Source organism: Condylura cristata, unplaced genomic scaffold, assembly GCF_000260355.1.
Source record: "Condylura cristata isolate star-nosed mole 26May11 unplaced genomic scaffold, ConCri1.0 scaffold00036, whole genome shotgun sequence".
Classification (NCBI taxonomy): Eukaryota; Metazoa; Chordata; class Mammalia; order Eulipotyphla; family Talpidae; genus Condylura; species Condylura cristata.
The window spans coordinates 13,059,273-13,077,833 of record NW_004567137.1 but is presented as its reverse complement, the minus strand read 5'-3'; the positions used below and the strand labels follow the sequence as shown (position 1 = coordinate 13,077,833).

At 48.2% G+C, this 18,561-nt stretch overlaps 1 protein-coding gene across 1 annotated transcript in view; it reads left to right on the top strand.

Moving 5' to 3' along the window:
- The first annotated feature begins 15,033 nt into the window (after window positions 1–15,033).
- EMP1 (epithelial membrane protein 1) overlaps window positions 15,034–18,561 on the top strand; it is an 18,661-nt gene continuing 15,133 nt past the window's right edge. Inside the window, exon 1 of the mRNA XM_004693260.2 lies at window positions 15,034–15,181. The gene's annotated coding sequence lies outside the window, so the exon portion shown is untranslated. The remainder of the gene's footprint in view (window positions 15,182–18,561) is intronic.

The following is an 18,561-nucleotide window of genomic DNA, read 5'->3' as shown; positions in this document are numbered from 1 at the left end:
CTACCAAGTACACTGTTGAGGGGAGCAGTGGGCGGGTCAGGAGAGGTCTGTCGTGCCATGTGGGTTGCCTTTGGGGCAGGTGGGGATCGAACTCATGCTAAAGTGGCTTTAGCTTCTTAGTGCTGTGCTTTAACCCACTGTGCCACCAGGCAGGGCCCTGAATCTTGAATTTTTAAGCTGGAAGGGCCCTTCATTTAGTACATTTATTGGATAAATGAGGACACCAAGGTCCAGTCAGGTCAGTAAAGATTGTCCATCTAGACATTAAAGAGGGCCGTTTAGTTTGATCCGGGCCCTATTTTATCCTAATATTAACAAATATATTGTAGAGCTCAGATACAAAAGCTTCAGAGGACATAGGGATTGGGCTCACAGCATCTGTATTCTGATTCCAGAAACCTTGACCCCTGATGATTAAGGCCGGGTTCTCTGACAATTGTACGGGGGTGAATATGGGTATGGAGAATCAGGTCATCAGCTGTCATTGGCAAGGTGGCGGGCCAAGGTCAGGTGGGATCCTATAGCTCCTGCGGGCCCCAAACTCTGGGATAGTCAGGTGAGGTATTCAGCCCCGTGTTTCTCTGGTCACCCTGACTTACGAGAGCTTGGCACAATGTGACTACTCATGATGCTTTAGCCAGTTCTGTCTCACCATGGTATCTTTTATCGAAAAAAAACAAAAAAAGGGGGGGGGTGCTTTTCCCAATAACTAGGCATGCATTTAATTTAACTTCATTTAAGAGACATTGTTAGAGATGTGTCGCAAATCTGCCAAGTATTATAAATATGGATGAAGTCTCAGTGGCCTGCTATACCCAGTTTTTGGATGGATCACAGGGAGAAACTTAAGTACATCCTGTTCCACTGAAACCTCTTTTTTTTTTTTTTTTTTCCACTCTTCTCTGGCTCCTTCTTTTGCTCCTTACTCCTACCCTTTCCCCAAAACTGAAAAAAATTGCTATGAGGGCTGAGCCTGGGCAGAGCTGAAGATTTCTTCTTCCTTAAAGTGTTACAAAACCTTAAATGTCTAAGGGAATAACAGCCCTCCCCCAACACACACTCCAGCCTCCCCTGGCAAACAGGAAGCTATGTGGGCCTGAGGGGCTCCTCCGCCAGGAAACTGGGCTTTGCTGCTCTGCTACCTTCCCCACAGATTCTTCCTGACCATTCAACATAGTTATAAATAGTAACCCCCAAAACCAGGAGAAAAGATGATTGCATTGTCTAACCGCTGCAACTGGTGGCCCGACTTGGGTGGTGGCAGATGGAGCTAATCCTCTGATTGGCACCTTCGGAACTCTCTGAGGGTCAAGGCTGGGCCTTTCCACAGGATTTCAACACCCCAGTGCTCTGCAGGGAGCCAGCCCCCCGGGGAGCCTGAATCCGGCAGAGGTGGCTGGGCTCACGGGCTTGTGCACACACGTGCACACACAGACAGCGGGTGAGATGGCCATGAAAACCCACCTCTCCCCTGTACTCAGCCGGTGCCATCCTGGCTGGCGAAGCAAGGCTGGGGCAAGCTGTCTCTGCCAGCCGAGCCGGCATCGCTGCTGCCAGGGCCTGGGGATGTTGCACCTGGCAGGTGCGAGGAAACAGAGGACAGGCTCGATTGCACTCTCAGTGTTAGTGAGCTGTCGGGGTCCTGAAGGCATGCAAAGGTCCCTTCCAAGACTAGGAGGAGAGAAGTGGTTTGAGGAAGGACAAAGAATCAATCTTGGGCAAAAGGAGAGATCAGCTTTTACTACAGAGCACCCCACTTCCATGTGAACCACGCTGACTAAAATCCTCCAAACAGGCAAATGCACAATGATGAAAAGAGACCCTAGCCCTTAGTTCAGTTGATGGCTCTCATTTTTACTGAACTTGCTGCTCAATTTATCAGACAGGTGAATTTTAAATAACTTCTGTGTGCCTGCGACATCCCAAAGTGTGGTGGGGATACAAAAGACATTTAAGATCTGTTGACAGTCTTTGAGAACTTGATAGTTATTTCAGTAATAGTAGATAAATGCCCGCCCTGAGGTTGGGAGTTGGGGGTGGAACTTGGTCTTTGGAAAGCTTTGGAAGTTGGAAATACCTTTTCCATTGAGCCTAGAGGGACGGAGAGCTCTGTAACCACCCTGCAGAGTATCTGTGTCTCTTATCTGTGTTCCACCTGTTACACATTTTAAAGAAAAGCAGCCACAGTTGCCTAATTCTACCTTTGGGTAGATAGATCAGCTTCAGAAACTCACCTGTGTTGATTTCCCCAGAGTCCCCATCACTGCCCTGGCTCTAGCAGTGTTTGCTGGGGCGGTGACAGGGGTCGCAGGACAGCCTTGCCTGAGGAACTTACCTTACTTCAGTCTTTACCTGAGGAACAAGGGTGTGGCTCATGCTTGACCACTTCGTCACCTGGGGACTGACATGCTACTTCCTTCCTGAATCTCAGTCTCTTCATCCCTATTTGGGGATAGTGTGTCTTTAATCGTTCTTCCTCTATCTTACCCCCCCCCCCCAAATAAAACCCCTGAGCTACATGTAAAATGCTCAGCAAGCCACACCCATTATTACCATGAGCATGGTTATCTCTGAACTATGTGGCATAAAATGTGGGCACCCCGTGGTGGTTGTGAAATCTTGTCACAAGTTCAAGGGATCCCAGTGGCAATCAAGCTCATATTTCACTCTAGGGCTGTCAGCCTGGGGTCAGTGACTAAACGTGGGCCATATTTGGGTGTGGTAAGCTGGCACACTGGCCTGGCAGAGAGCCCTTGGAGGGCGCTGGAGCCCTGGTAAAGGGGAGTGGACAAGAAGCAAAGAGAGGTAGGAGGGAGTGACCAAGGGGTAGGGTTAAATCAGGCATCAGCCAAGGGGCCCAAGGCCCCTGAAACCTTTCCAACTTGAAGGCCCTTGCTCTGCAGTGCTGCAGCTGCCCATCAGTTCTGGGAGCCTGACTGACAACGGCCCTGGCACAGCTGGGCACTAGGGCTGAACCTTTCTGTGCACCACTTCTGCCCCTCTCCATAGATCTTGTCAACTTACCCATAGGGGTGCTCAGAAGCCATACATAAACCTCCTACTGTGTCACTATGAGAAGATTCAAGCACTAAAACTGGTCTGGGGAAGTCCTGAGGGAATCGATAGTAAATCAAGTAAGACAGAAGGTGCTTGATAGTTTGGGGGGAAAAGAGGAGAGCGTTTCTGAACAAATGAAAAGCCCCTGGAATCTCACAGAAGCCCCATGCTAGTGGCAAGAGGACCAGAATCTGCTGCAAAGACCACATCCAGTTTCTGGAGTCTTCAAGCTGCTCTGCCAATCGGCATACTCACTCACCAGACAGCTCCTGTGTCTCTCTGCAGGGGGGCGGACAGTCTGTAGTGGTCTGCCTTGTCCCTCCCATGTACAGGACACAGCCTGGGACTCTACTACCAGAATTGGAGGACAAAATTGCATTTCTTATAGACTCATATTACTAATGTGGAGTTGTAAATGGGGGATGGGGGTGGGAAAGGGGAGGATCAGCCTTCCCAAATCAAACATCAGAAACCATGAAGGGACTTACGTGCACATGCTGCCCCCTGCCCCCTTTTGCTGCCAAGGAGGGGTCTAAAAGGCTCTCAGATACTTGGTGATTCATTGATCAACCAGGGAGTTACTGGGACTTGTTAACTCTTCATTTATTTGTAATGTTTATTGAGTACCTATTACGTGCTAGGTTGTGTCTTACCGGTATCATCTTGTCTTATTCTCATAAAAGCTTTATGAAGCATGTACTCTCATTATCTTTGTTTTTCAAAGAAGGAAATTGAGCCTTAGATTAGTTGCATAATTATGCCGAGGCCTCAGAGTTGGTGAGTAATTGAGCCAAAATTCAGACTTGGCCCCTGTCTAACAAATGTTTATGTGCTTGAATACAGTGATGAAGGGCCTTACTATCTATCACCACTTAATTTTTAATTTCTTTATGTCTGTAAAAGTGAACTCTTAAAGATAGGAAATAAGTGATGTTTTTTAAAGTGATGTTTGTTTAAAGATAGGAAATAAGTGATGTTTTTAGAGGGGCCAGGGAGATTAACTTACTTGTTACATATTAATATTGCAACCAATATATTTTCATAGTCTCCATTTCCTTATTTCATTCAATAAAAATAACAGGCCAGCAATTTATTTTTTTTTAAAAGATCTATTTATTTGTACATACAGAACTGGGGTACAGGCCAGAGGCTCAGGGGTGGTGAGAAGCTTCACCAGAGACAGAGTGGGGAGCAGAACAGGTAGATCAACGAAGTACACTGCTGAGGGGAGCAGCGGGCGGGCCAGGAGAGGTCTGCCACGCCATGTGGTCTCCTCCGGGGCAGGCGGGAATTGAACTCATGCGGAAGTGGCTTTTTTTTTTTTAGCTTCTCAGTGCAGCGCTTTAACCCGCTGCGCCACCAGGGAGGACCAGCCAGCAATTTATTTTTTAAGATTTATTTGTTTAGACATACACGAGCTGGAGTGCAGACCAAAGGTGGGGGAGGGCAAGAGAATTCACCAGAGACAGAGCGGGGTGCCGAACAGGCAGATCTACTGAAATATACTGCTGAGGGGAGAAGCAGGCAGGACAGGAGAGGTCTGCTGAGCCATGTGGGTCAGCCCTGTGGTCAGAGATCGAACTTGTGCTGCAGTGGCTGGTGATACCTTCATGATGCTGAGACTTAACCCCTTGCACCACCAGAGAGGTCCCCACCAATTATTTTTAAGCATGGTTAACAATGGGCAAGATTTCAGAGAGAGAAGACCATCCTTGCCTTCCAGAACTTAGAAAAATTAAGAATTTGCTGAGTCCTTTAGAGTGACAAAGCCACTACTCAAACCAAGCCCGGCATGCTCAGTGAGGTCCCATTTTGGATTTTTAGTGTTTGATTTGGGAGGGTTGGTCTTTCCCGTTCCTACCCACATCCACACTTTACAACTGTGTGTTAGTAATGTTAAAAAATTAATTTTTGGTCCAACAATTCCCATAGTAAAGGGTTCCAGGTTGTGCCAGGCACTTGAATGAAGGTTTTGTGGTTTACAGGATGTTCACCTATGTTATCCTTGTCACAGCCCCTGATAGTCCAGTGAGCTGGGAAGGATGTTATTATCTCCATTTTCCATATGAGGAAAAACAAGACACAGAGAAGAAAAAGTCATATAATTAAGTGGTGTTAAGTGGTAAAATTAAATTGCTCTTAATGCTCTGCATTGATTCTCTTCCTTCTTACTGTCTTTGTTGACTGCATTCAGTGACATCACATGACAACCGTATGTTTAGAACTCTGGGGGAAAATCATTTAATTTCTCTGACTGTTTCTCTTTTTACATACAACTCGATTCATTCAACAAACAAATGTGTAGCAACAGTGTCCAGGAACTGGGTGTTCAGACTAGGCCCTTACGGATCAGGGGTGCAGAGAGGGGTGGGAGGCACAGCTCAAGGTGAGGTAGTACAGTCAGTGCCATCTAGAGGGACGCCACAGCCCTGGGGCTCTCAGGAGGGATTACTCATACTGCTTGGAGTAGGGTGGAGGGACACGGAAGGCTTTACAAAGAAGGTGACATTTGAACTGGCTGTGGGAGAGAAGGACAGGAGAACAATAGCAATGACACCCCAATCACTAGTTAAGCCCTCTTTGCATCAGGCCCTATGTGAAGAACTTTACAAATATTATTTATTTGATCCTCCCAATAACCCCACGAGGTATCAACTAGAATTACCCCCATTTTAGAGATGAGGAAGTGAAGGCTTAGAGAGGATTTGCAGTTTGATTCTAGCACATTCTCTGGACCAGTGCAGTGCAGGGCCAGGCACTCAGAGTAGAGAACAGAGCTTGAGCAAAGTTGCAGAGCTGGCAGGATGCCTGGCAGGCTCAAGGTGCCGGGTGAGGAGGTGGACGGGGCCAGTATGTGATGGGCTTTCCACACCGTGATTGAATTGTGCTAGCAAAGTCAGGTGGCATCACATGATCTGGTGTGATCAGGTCTGCGTTTCATGCAGATTAACTCTGGTGTCAGCACAGAGACAGAGCCACAACAGAAAGGCCTTCAGGGAGCCTAGCTTTTAGAGCTAGGCCCTAAAAGCCCAGGGAAGTAGGCCCAGTGGGGAGGAGAGGCGACCCCCGGCTGAGTGTGGAAGCTTCCATGACCTACAGCTCTTCCTGGAGCATTGCCGCACATGGGAAATAGTGCTGGTTTGAACAAAACCTTTGGAAAACTAAAACAGTTTATTTGACATTTCCTGATTTTAAAATATTGGAGATCACTTCAGATGATTTCTTGAGCGTTCTCAGGGCCCACAAATTACATGCATGGGCTGCTGGTTTGCCCCCTCCGTTATAGAGGATGGCTTGGAATGGAGTGTGCCTGAAGCAGCAACAGTGTTTAGAAGCCATGGCTATAGTCCAGACCAAAAGGATGACCTGAGCTAGACCATGGCAGTGGGTATGAAGAGGAAGGGCCAGAATGGAAATACATGTTTTTTAAAGATTTTATTTTTATTTATGTATGCATACAAGACCTGGGGTATAGGCCCAGGTGGGGTTGGGTGAAAGGATTCACCAGAGACAGAGTGGGGAGCAGATTGGGGATCTACTGAAATATACTGCTGAGGGGAGCAGTGGGTGAGTCGGGAGAGTCAGCTGCCCCATGTGGGTCAGCTCCCTGGCCGGGGATTGAACCCTTGCTGCAGTGCCTTGATAGCTCTGAGACTTTAAACCCTGTGCCACCAGGGAGGTGCCTCTGAAATATATTTTAAGTGAATTCACTAGGACTTGTGACTTTGAATATGGAAGGGGGGAGAAGGAAGAGTCAAAGTTGACTGTGAAGATGGTGGTGTCATTCATCCCTGTAAGTTTTTGGGCAATTATTTATTGTCTACCAAATCCAAGCTACTTTTATACAGCTCATAAGCTGAGATACTGGAAGGGATGACACACTGTGTCACTAGAAGGAGCTCAGGCTGCAGTGAGGAGGTCTGCTGGAGGGGAAGTGCAGAGAGACTTAGGAGAGGGGGTCTAGGAGATGCACCTCTCCTGGTCCTGGGAAGTGAGGTGTCTGGGAAGGCAGATGTAGGAGAAGGGGGCATAGGAGAGAGAAGCACATGGACTGATCTGGGTTTTGTGAGCTGGACCCTATCTGCTGGCCATTTCTGTGATCTGACACTGTGACGCTTTTGAGTTTGGTGGCAGTAAAAAGTCCAGACAGCTTGCTCACTGATATGACACATTCCTTTCTTGCATTCCTTTGTTCTCTATTAACAGGGTCAGTATAAGTGAGTACATGGCTGACCACTTAGCAGATAATGGTGTTACCACCTTCATCCATTCCTCCCCAGCTCTCTTCCCACCAGCTGTTCATCTCAGGTGTTGCAACATCTGTGAAATGAATCTGGGCTTGTTATTTTGGTTTACTCATTGCTGTTGTGGCAAAAGATCTGCCTTCTTTCAGGTATTATTATCTTTATTGTATGGTGGATTAATTAAGGGGGAAGCACGATGTGCTGTTAATCACTCCACTGGCTTCCTGAGAGAATGCCACATTCTTTTTTTCTTTTTTCAAACTCAGGTAAGGTTTTGTTTTACTCATTCAACAAATATTTATTGGGTGCCCACCATGTGCCAGGAATTGTTTTAGCTACTTGGGATGCATGCATGATCAGGGATTCTGACCCTCAAACACACTTGCTCTCTTGCAGCCACAATGACTTAGTTTTATTTATGTCTCTGTTGGTCTCAGGAATATACATAGGCGGTGACCCCTGTCAATCAGGGCAATGTCCCCTCCAGTTCTGGTGCAAGTGGGACTGCCCTACATCTTTAAGGTTAGCAGTTCCACTGAGCCCATGTTCTCGGGTGCGAGATCAGAAGGGCAGTGACATCAAATGTCAGTCATTGTTCATGAGCTAAGAGAGATGAAGAGTACAGTGGAAGCTGGTCCGTCTCTATGAATATATGCTACACATGGTGTCTAGGACTGGGAAGGTGACCATGACAGGTGAATACTAGGAAGGTCCCTCAAGATCTTGAGAAATAGTAGCCAGGTGGCTTACCTGTAGGTAAAGGTTGCCCACAAGGTAAGGTTTCTAAGGTTGCCCACAATTGAATGGTGGAATCAGTACTGCATCCAGTGACTGCAGAAGAGAATATTTAATAAGGTGACAAATATGTACAGATCTGTTATGCACAAGGGGTTTCACCACAGGATAGTTTATAGTGACAGAGTTCAAAGCAACATAAATATCCATTATCTTTTAATAGGGAATTGCTTAATTACTTTGTGGTAGGTGCACATAGTGGAATACTACACAGTGATGGCAACTGATGATGCCAGTTTGCACTGATTGAGCTGGGAAGCTATGGGGCCTAGCTAGAGAGACAGATGACTTTCTTGCATGCTGGTAGCAGATGTCAACGCTGCGTGTCCATCATCTTGGGTAAAATTTGTTATACGTACAGGTGAACCTATCTATGAAAGAATGTTTACAATTATTGTCTCAGAGGCGAGGTTATCCTCATATCCTCATTTATTTTTTCAAGCATTGTTGAAATTTTGTTCAAAGATCATGCATAATTTTTTATAATCAGGAACCAAACCGTAAGAAGACATCCTTATTTTGACATGGATCCCTGTCTTTGGTTTCAGAGGTTTGCAGGCTGGTAGGAGTTAGTCCCTTGTATCCAGTCAATTGTGGTTGCTCCCCCAGAAGTAGGCAAACACTGCCTAGCACCGTCGAGAAGGAGGGGTGTTGTGGAAGACACTGTACTTGGAGCTTTAGATGGAAGCATTTAATATAGTGGGTAGACCAAGATGTCCCCAGAACATCAAGCAGGAGTCTCCACTTAAGAATAAAAATTTAGAACAGGGTGGTTTGAGCCTTTGTGATTATGACCACCCTAAAAATAGTCACTAATAGCACAGAAGATTTAGGGACCCCTAACTCCAGTTAAGATGGTCAGGTGTAGTCACAAGTAAGTGTGACGATTATGAAATTATTTTTGTAAGGGTTTATTTATTTATTCATACAGAACTGGGGTACAGGCCAGACGTGCAGGGGACTGAGAGGATTCACCAGAGACAGAGTGGGGAGCAGAACAGGCAGATTGACGAAGTACACTGCTGCGCCACGTGGGTCAGTTCCTTGGCTGGGATCGAACTCTCTCCGAAGCGGCTGCAGCCAGCTTTGCTGCACTGCACTACTTAACTCGCTGCACCCTGATTGTGAAAGATGAAATGGAGTCGAGCACATTGACAGTACTGAATTTGCCAGCGGGGGCTGTGTTAGCCAAGGGGGGCTGATCTTCCCAGGGTCTGGAAGAAGAGCTTGTGTGTCATTTACACAAACTCTCCTAGATTCCTGCATCTTGAGATGCCTCCCTCCACACCACCCACAAAGTGTGTGTGTTTGAAATGGCAAATGCCACCTTATGTGTGCACTTGTGTGTGTGAGTCTTAGGGATTTGAAAGAGGTCACTTGAGTTCCTGTAAGACTTAAAAATAATTCATGAAATTATTGTAAAATGTATCCCAAAGGAATGAGGCTGAATGATTGAATCCCTCTGCCTGATGGCTCCTTGTTTTCACCCAGAGACAGCATCCCTGAAAGTGTTAACATGGTCTCAGGGGTACTTCTAGAGTGCACCTGGAGCTGACCTCACAGCTCTAGCGGGGAGTATATTTAAGACCCCTGGTGGGGCTGCCCGGCTGTGTGTCTCCGCTGATTTTTTCTTCAGGGAAATTTAAGTAGAATGTTCTGTTTTTCATACAGCTATGGGGGCTTCACTAGAGGCTGAAGAGGAGGACATGAGATTCTTATATTGGGGAGTGGATACTGCATTGATGACCTGACTAGATCTTAATGGAACACCTTTTGTGTCGCTAGCACCCACTGACTGCTTTTACTGTCACTCTGAAAGGGAAGAGAGAGCCCCTCTTCCTTTCCTAGTGAGTCTTCAGCTCTTTACCTGACGTGGCCAGGAAGCAGTGGGGATAATGCAGGAAATTGAAGGGTCAGGTGAGGAAAGCAATATTTCTTTAAGATCTGTCTTCTAACAACAGTTCCAGTGAACATTAGTCAAAGAAAGAGAGGACCTTTTACTCAGGTCACAGCTGCTTATGTGTTTGCTTGTTACTTCCTGTCATGAAGCTGTAGCCAAGCAGACACAGCTCAGGACACCTGTTCTTTCATTTCAGCCATCCACACATACTCCAGACGGCTGAAGAAGTAGATGACAACAGTCCTGACAGAGGAAGTAATAGTAAGAAGGCATCACAAGACTGACATACACTAGCAGTCTGGGGCAGAAGGGATAATTACAACTATTGACACAGCCATTGAAATTAAGATCCTCAGGTGCCAATGCCTAGATTACAGTTTGAAGATCAAGCTGGTCGCAGACTGCTGAGGGCAGTGTCTACACGACCCAAAAGGTGAAAGATACAGATCTGGAGATGAAGCCCATTGTGGGATCTCCTGTTCCTGTCAGATTCTATTCAGAATCAACAAACCCAGGCTCACAAGGAGTGGGCCCCTCCCAGAGAGAAGATGTCTGTATCAGGGCAGTCTCTGCACCAGCACAGGGCAGCCGTCCTCTGCCCACCTGTGCCTATGCAGGTGCTTCTTTCACCCACTCGCTCCCTCTGCTGGGCAGCAGCCTCCTGCCTGCCTGTGATCTGTACCATGCCAGAACTTCTCTGCACTGACCTCCATCTGCAGAGGCTGCTCTCCTAAGGCTGCCTGGTGCAACCATGCAGGCCTCTCTCTGCAAACCTACCCCTTCTGGGGTGTCTCTCCCTGTCCACTTGTGCCTATGCAAGTGTCCAGTACTCCTGTCCTTTTCCCTAATAAACCTGCTCTTTAAAATATAACTGAGTGTCATGTGGAGAAACTCGCCACGTGCCGCTACAAGGGAAGCTCTGGTGAAACCTTTCCCAGAGTGAACCCAAGGTCTCCGCACAAACTCCAAAAACAACAGCAGTATCAAGTTGGTCATGGTGCAAGGCTGGCTCTCTTCTGCCAAGCTCCGATGTCACTGTCAGCGTAGCCGGTCCTCTCCTACAGCCGCCAGCCACCAGCCACCGCATGGCATGGGAGACCTTTCACTGAGCTGGGCGTGTGGGCTACACACTTTGTTCTTGGAACATCCTAGGAGTATCCTTCTGTCACCTTCCCAAAGCAGTTGCATGACCAGCTTGTTAGAAGACAAGCAAGGGGGCGCCTGAGGGGATTCTAACGACTTCTTATTTTGCAAAACAGTGCTAAAATTACATCTCCTGAAGAGAAGTTCCAGAAAGGAAACAATAAATGCTGGAAGAAAACAGCCTGAGGCAGAAGTCAAGACAAGAGCACAGGGCCCTCCCTGGTGGCGCAGAGGGTTAAAGCTCAGCACTGCAAGCCAGCCGCAGCCGCTTCAGCGCAAGTTCAATCCAGGGCCCCGGAGGTGACCTACATGGCCTGGCAGACCTCTCCTGACTTGCCTGCTGCTCCCCTCAGCAGTGTACTTCGTCGATTTGCCTGTTCTGCTCCCTACTCTGTCTCTGGTGAATGAATCCTCTCATGGCCCCATACCTTTGGCTTGTACCCCAGTTCTGTATGCATAAATAAATAAATCTTAAAAAAAAAAAAAAAGACAAGAGCACAGTAAAATGAGATGACAGGAAGGTAGGGAATGAGTTCTCTCAAACAGGAGTGCAAAGGAACAAACGTTCGTTTGACTTTGGAAGATACTAAACAACTCGACCCTCTCCACCTTCCAAGCAACACTAGCTAGCACTAACACCAGTGTCTCCTGCACCTGTCACAGCTTTGGGGAATGTGTCGGCTGTCAGCTATTATTCGGGGGCTGTGGAGTGACTAGGAGAGCAGATCCACTTTCAGAGATTTCTCTTTGTATCTCATCATTAAAAGACCTTGATTCACACATTCATTAACAGTGTTTACGCCAGTTCAAACCTGAAAATCAGCCCCCAGTGGCATGATGCCAGAAGTTGATTCTCCTTGCTTTGGAAGGAGGGAAACTAGTCTGTGTCTGAGATTAACACTGATCCTGGGCAAGAAAGGGCATTCCTGCCCAACAATAACTGATTCCTTCGTTGAGGCTCAATAAAACTGTGCCCAGTTCTTTACCCATGTGGAAAGTGAGTGTCTAATTTACCTGCCAAGTGAGGGAAATGGGAGCTCAGAGCAGAAAGACAGGTCACCCCGAAATGCTGGGAGAGATGGTAGCTGCCCACAGGACTGAGTTCCGCAGCCTTGGGGGGTTTTAGTTTTCTGGACCCACTACTATGCTAAGTGCTAATGTGGTCCAGCTCCCAGCCAGGGAACGAATCAGGCTTAGTATTTCACTTCCACACAGAGACGCGGCGAGAGGAAACATCAGCCAGAACAGATCCAATTTCTTTCCCAGACTTGATAACTCTGTTTTATAAATTGAGCCCAGGGACATTGCATGGGTTAATGACACAGCTTTAGGAATCCTGGAGTGGCATTTATCTTTTAAAAATATTTGCACAACTTAGCTTTCTGGGGCACCCCTCTGGGTGGGCGCGGGTGTTTCAATAGCTTAACGCATTTAACATTTTTTCTGCAAACTTTGAGCATCTCCAGGAATACAGAGGGAGGTAGGATTTACTAGGGCCAGTGTGGAGGCTGAGGTGCAGGAGGCCAGGCATATCGTGGCTCACCCACACCAGGCTGTGGGCAGGGAGACAAGAACCGCTCTGCCTCGCCCCTGTGGTCCGGGTGGGAATCCAGACCAGCGGCCCTCACTCTACACTAGCTCCTTACGAGTTGCTTCTGCTTCTTTCCGCCCTTCACCCCAGTGGGGCCACGGGGGAGAATGCTTCCCCTCCCTGCTCTTTAAAAAATGTGGCCAGACCACATACTGCTTAGCATCCTGGGACTCCCCCTCGGAGCCCAGGCCTCCTCTACTGGCCCCTGGGGGAGGTGGGAGAAGGGAGAGGAATGCTCTCAGTGGAAATAGCAAGAGGGGTGGAAAGGGGGCTGTGCTAGGCCTTTCCACCTCACAGCTTAGAGGGTCTGGGCCTGGGTCTCTCTCCATGAGGACATGCTGCTTAACTGTCAGGGACTTTAGCCCATTGTGGGGAGTAGTTCCTGTCAAACAGATGCGTGAAGTGATGGGAGGTGAAGAAAGACAGGAGACTGATGCAATCTGTGGTCACCTCATCAACTTTTTTTTTTTTTAAAGATTTATTTATTTAGACATAAAGACAGGCCAGAAGTGCAGGGGCAGTGAAAGGATTCCTCAGAGACAGAGTGGGGAGCAAAATAGGCTGAAGGGAGCAGTGGGTGGGTCAGAAGAGGTCTGCCGCACCGGGTGGGTCACCTCCGGGGCTGGGGATCGAACTCGCACTGAAGCAGCTGCAGCTAGCTTGCAGTGCTGCAGCCTAACCTGTTGTGCCACCAGGGAGGGCCACATCATCAACTTTTTAATGGAAAATGCCCTTCCAGGGACAGAAATCCATTCCCAGGGACTTTGTGACAACACAGCAGCAGCTTATCAGCTGGTGTGCATGTGCACGTGTGTGCCCGTGCAAGCTCGTGTGTGTTCAGAAAATATTTTCCTTTATAAGAGCACTTTGCCCCCCGCAAACCAAAAGAAGGCAGGTTCTATTGCAGAAGATTTGGAAAATAAATGAGGCCAGAAGAAGCTACAATTCACTTATTTTTACCACCTAATTTGATCATCGTTTTTTGGGACCAAGTTCCAAGAACCCAGGAATCCACTCACTTCGGGGACCCAGTGGTCTGGACAGTGCCAAGCCCATGAGACACGTAGACTGGTTGGTGGAAGAAGGAGATAACTCACTAGAAGTCAGACGGGAGCAGAACTGGCTTGTGGTGCGGCAAAGTATGCAGTGAGAGAGCTGTGGGGACGGGCTGGCTTGGATCCCAGAGGTCTCTGCCAACGTTCTGTCTCCCCTCAGACCTGTCCCTTCACCTGTCTGGGCCTCAGTCTCTTTTTCAGTGAGATACTCATCCTAGTTAACACTGAGGGAGGCTTCCTGCCTGCCAGGCAGTGTTGTGAGCCCAGTGTAGTTCTCACCATAGTTCTCTGAGCCTGGTTCCTTCTGTCCCCACGCTGTGCGCTAGGAAACTGAGCTACGGAGAGGTTGATTTGCTGAAAGTCACACCATGAGTGGATCACTGGACCTGATCTCAGGCAGCTGGGTTCTGTCTGGGGGAAAGCCTTGGCAGGCTGGGGCTTTGGGGGCCCCTGGGTCCTCCTGGCTGGCTCCTGTGCAGTACAGTGCAGAGGAAGGGAGAAACGGGGCAGGGAGGTGGCCGTGGTGATTATGGCTTCAGCTCAGCACAAGAAACTCCATGTGGCCAAGGTCCGAGTGAACATGGCATGGGGACCAGAAGTGCAAAGTTCTGACTCAGAGGACTTCCTCCCGGGGGGTGTGGGGATCACATGAGTGCAAAGACCAGGGGCTGATTCATGCCCTATGGCTCTGAGGCAGGTTGCCAGAAGGTCTCGGTGTGTCCACTTCTACTTCCAGCACCTAATCTGACGGCCACTGTAGGGCCGTGCACCAGGGTCACACAGGGAAGTGTGAGGAAACAAATCTGATAATTCCTGACAGTGAGCTGATGCATTTTGGGGAGCAGGGGTGGAAGATAGGAATCTCCTCAGATGGAGGATTAGTTAGGTTTCCAAGACCGGGCTCTGCCCCTTTTCCTCCTGGTCTCCCCCTGCAGATGAGCGTTGAGGCAGATAACTTTGGCCTCGTGTCCATGGTAACCAGGGCGCCTTATGGTGAGGAGGAATGGGCTTAGGTAAACAGATCTATTTGTGTGACTCTTATTACTCACTGGAAGCAGTGTCACTCCTTTTTCCACTGTGGTCTGAGTCAGAGGGAGCCTACAACAGGCTTCTTTGAATTGATGGCTCACTCCTGGCCCTCTTGACTGACTGCCAGGCCAGCAGGGCGTAGCTTACCAAGAGCCAAGAGTTTTTTTTTTTTTTTTTAAAGCCAGACTGATTCATAGAAACTCCTTTAAAACACAGTGCAAAGAATCCGCCCATCCCACACCCCGGCACACCAGCTCAGGAAACTTATAACCTCAGGAGGCAGGTCCTTCCCCTCACTGCAGTCACATACCTCCACAAGAGCCCAGAGCAGCACCAGCTCCTGCCACACAGTCGCCGGGACCCTCAGGTAGGTCAGCTAGCCGGTGGGGCAGCTCGCAGAACTTTCTTTCCTGCCCACCACTTCTCCTTCTTCTAACATCGCCTAAGTTTTCTTTTTGCTTTTTCTCCTTTGTGATTTTTCAAGAACAGTGTCCTGGAAACTTTGGCCAAGAGTAGAAATTGAGACAACTTTTCCCAAAAGGTTTAGAAAAATGCCCTTGCGTGGGGCTGCAGTGGGCGCCAGGGGCATCTGCAGGACGTCTGGGCAGTCGCTCTGCCCTGCAGTAACTCAGTTCTTGTTCTGAATGTGTGAGCCGTGCTGGACTTTGGAAATGACCGAAGAAAGGATATTCTTTATAGAAGAAACGCTACATACCTCTGAAGTGACACACGGCTCTCACAGATGTTTTCGATTCCTCCGTTTGGATTCAGAGGGCTGAGGGAAAGGAACTGACTCTGCTTGTTGATTGTTTGCTGGTCTTTGCTGGGGGTGGTGGTGGAGAGATACCCGCTTTGGGGTCTATTTTTACCATTGGCTGTTGATTGCGTGTTCATTCACTTCTGTTTAAGTGATTTTTCCCCCTATGATATGGGAGGAGGGGGTGGGTTTGTTTAAAGAAAACCGTTAGAGAGAGAGAGAGAGACAGGGAGAAAGTGAGGGACAGGGACGGGGTGGGGAGCAGGCTGCAAATGAAACTTGGGAGGGGTTCACTGGTAAATGTCTGCTCCTGCAGGAGGGAAAGTGGGTTTCCAGGAGGGGATGGGGCAGGGGTACTTCATCTGCTCCTCTAGAAAATGCCGCTGTGCTTCCTCCCCAGGCACAGCTGAATTTTAGTGCTGAGTGAAAAGTTGGTCTATCACGATGATGCAGATATATATTTAATGTGGGTGTGGAGGAAAGGGGGATCATTTCTACATGGAAAATGGGGATTGTTTTAAAACAGGCGTTTTCTGTTTTCTAAACTGTGGTTGAACAAATAGGGAGGATTTGGGGAATAATGATGAAGGGCATTTGGAGAAGGGAAGAAGCTTGATCTCGATTTGCTTTGTTTTCAGGTTAGCATTTTGGTTGAGGTGTGGCCCATTTCAACAGAGATAGTGTGTATTTTTCCCCTCACAAAACAAGATGAGGAAAACGACAGGATTCAACTTGTCTGGTGAAATTCGGCTTTTCCTTCAGAAATGCTGTTGGAAGAGATTTAAATGCAATCAGCTTGTGTACTCTGTATGGGCAATGCTCCCAGTAAAACTGCCCTCAAGGGGATGATTAAGTAAATGCAAAGGCACCTTTTCAAGATGTAAGGAACTCCTACCTTTGCTTAAAATGTTTATTGTTTCAAGATTACATGCATGTGGATTAGGGAAGCCATTATTAAGTTGATGGCAGTGGTATTCTGTGGAGCTGGTACAAATCTTCTTATAGTTCTGTGCAAGTGAAAACTAATAAGCACAATTTAACCAGCCAGTAAACTGAAAATTCTCACACTTCTGGGGCCCTCAGGATTTGTGTTGTTCGTGTAGCATCTCACATTACGCGGTGGTTTTATATATGAGGAGATATACCGGTTGTTATCTGGTGGCTTTGAGGGCAATTTGAAATGCTGCTCTGATTCCTTCCTGCTTTTCCCTTGTCCTCCAAGGAGTGGGAGAGTTCCCGAACTGGGAAGCTACTCAGGATTCCAGCTGGTCCTCTTTGAGGAGACTGGGCTGTGAAGGTTATAGTTTCCTCTGCCGCCTGCCTGCCCCCCTCATTTGCTGATGGTCTCCACCCCAGACTCTGAGGAGTGGGGCGGGGGCGGAGAACTGTCTGGAGGGCACAGGGCATCCAGTCTGGCCTCCTGCTCAGAGGCCTCCCAGATTTTGCATTCTTTGTGGCCACCAAGCTGTCCCGGGGCTGGCAGCAGGCCATCGAGGACCAGCCCCAGAACAGGTCACATCCCAGAACAGAGACTGGCTTCCTCCAGGAGGCAGGGGCAGCTCTCTGAGGAAGGGAAAGACATCCTTCTACACCGCTGAAAAGATTCCCTGCGGTTTTCCCAATTTGTCCCGTTTCCTTCCCGACTCCTTCCCGACCCCAGCGCTGGTCCATCCCATTCCCAGGGGACCGCCCAGACTCCAGTACTAGTGAGGGGGCTGCAGAGAGAGCCCGGGGGCGGAGGGCGGGGGCCCTCTTGGCTGGTCCTGGTGGCTCCCGTTCATGCTGGACTCACTGACACCAATGCGGAGAAAGCAGCCAGAGGCCTAGAAAAGTTCATAGATGAAGCAAAATGCTTCTGTAGACAGCTCAGAGTTTGAGGGGGCATAGCTGGGAAATGGCCTCCCCGAAGAGCACAAGGAGAAATTTGTTTTGTGCCATCCAGCATTTGGTTCATTGAGTTTCCAGCTTGAACGGGATCTTGGATAGCAACGTGCCATTCTCCTTCTCTGTGCAAGCATCTTATTTTCACCCCGCCACAGGCAGATGGATGGCCATTTTACATTTCCTTAACATGTCCAGTGAGGGCGTTCCATACCTTAGAATGTACCCCCTTTTGCTGGACAGCAACACTTACTAGTATTGCTAGTAGATTTAGTCTTAAATCCAGCAATATTGGCTTCCTATAACTTCTGCCCGTTGTCCCTGGCTCTGCTGTCCTGAAACAATCTGGAAAAGATCAATTTTATTTTGTTGCTTTTGTTCTGGCCAACGCATCTTATCCTCTAAGCAGTTAACCCTGGTTTTCTACGCAATTGATACAACTTGGTACAACTGCATTATAGCAATTATTTTTTTAAAGATTTTATTTATTTGTTCATACAGAACTGGGGTACAGTCCAGAGGCTCAGGGGCGGCGAGAGGCTTCACCAGAGACAGAGTGGGGAGCAGAACAGGCAGATCTATGAAATACACTGCTGAGGGGAGCAGCGGGCAGATTCAGGAGAGGTCTGCCACGCCATGTGGTCACCTCCGGAGCAGGCGGGAATCGAACTCATGCGGAAGTGGCTTTAGCTTCTCAGTGCTGTGCTTTAACCTGCTGCGCCACCAGGGAGGGCCTGCATTATAGCATTTTTTAAAAAATAATTTTTATCGTCATTATTATTTGTGCCTATGACTCAGAGAGAACATGGGGTAATTTGGAAGCTTTGAGATGATGCATTCAGCCATAACTTGTATGGTCTGATTCTGTAGTATTTCATCTTCTGAACATTTGCCTCTGGTTCCTTCTTTCATCAACCCCATGCACATGCCCAGCTGTCTAACACGAAAGCTCCCAGACACTTGAGACATCACACAAAAGCTCAGAGACACTCAGAGGGACACACCCAGAGTGGCTGCTCCTAGATCATGGTTAAATCAGTCAATGCCAGAAACACAGGCTTCCAGCCCTGCCGGATGGCCCCATAGCTTGGTCCAGAGTTCAAGAACCC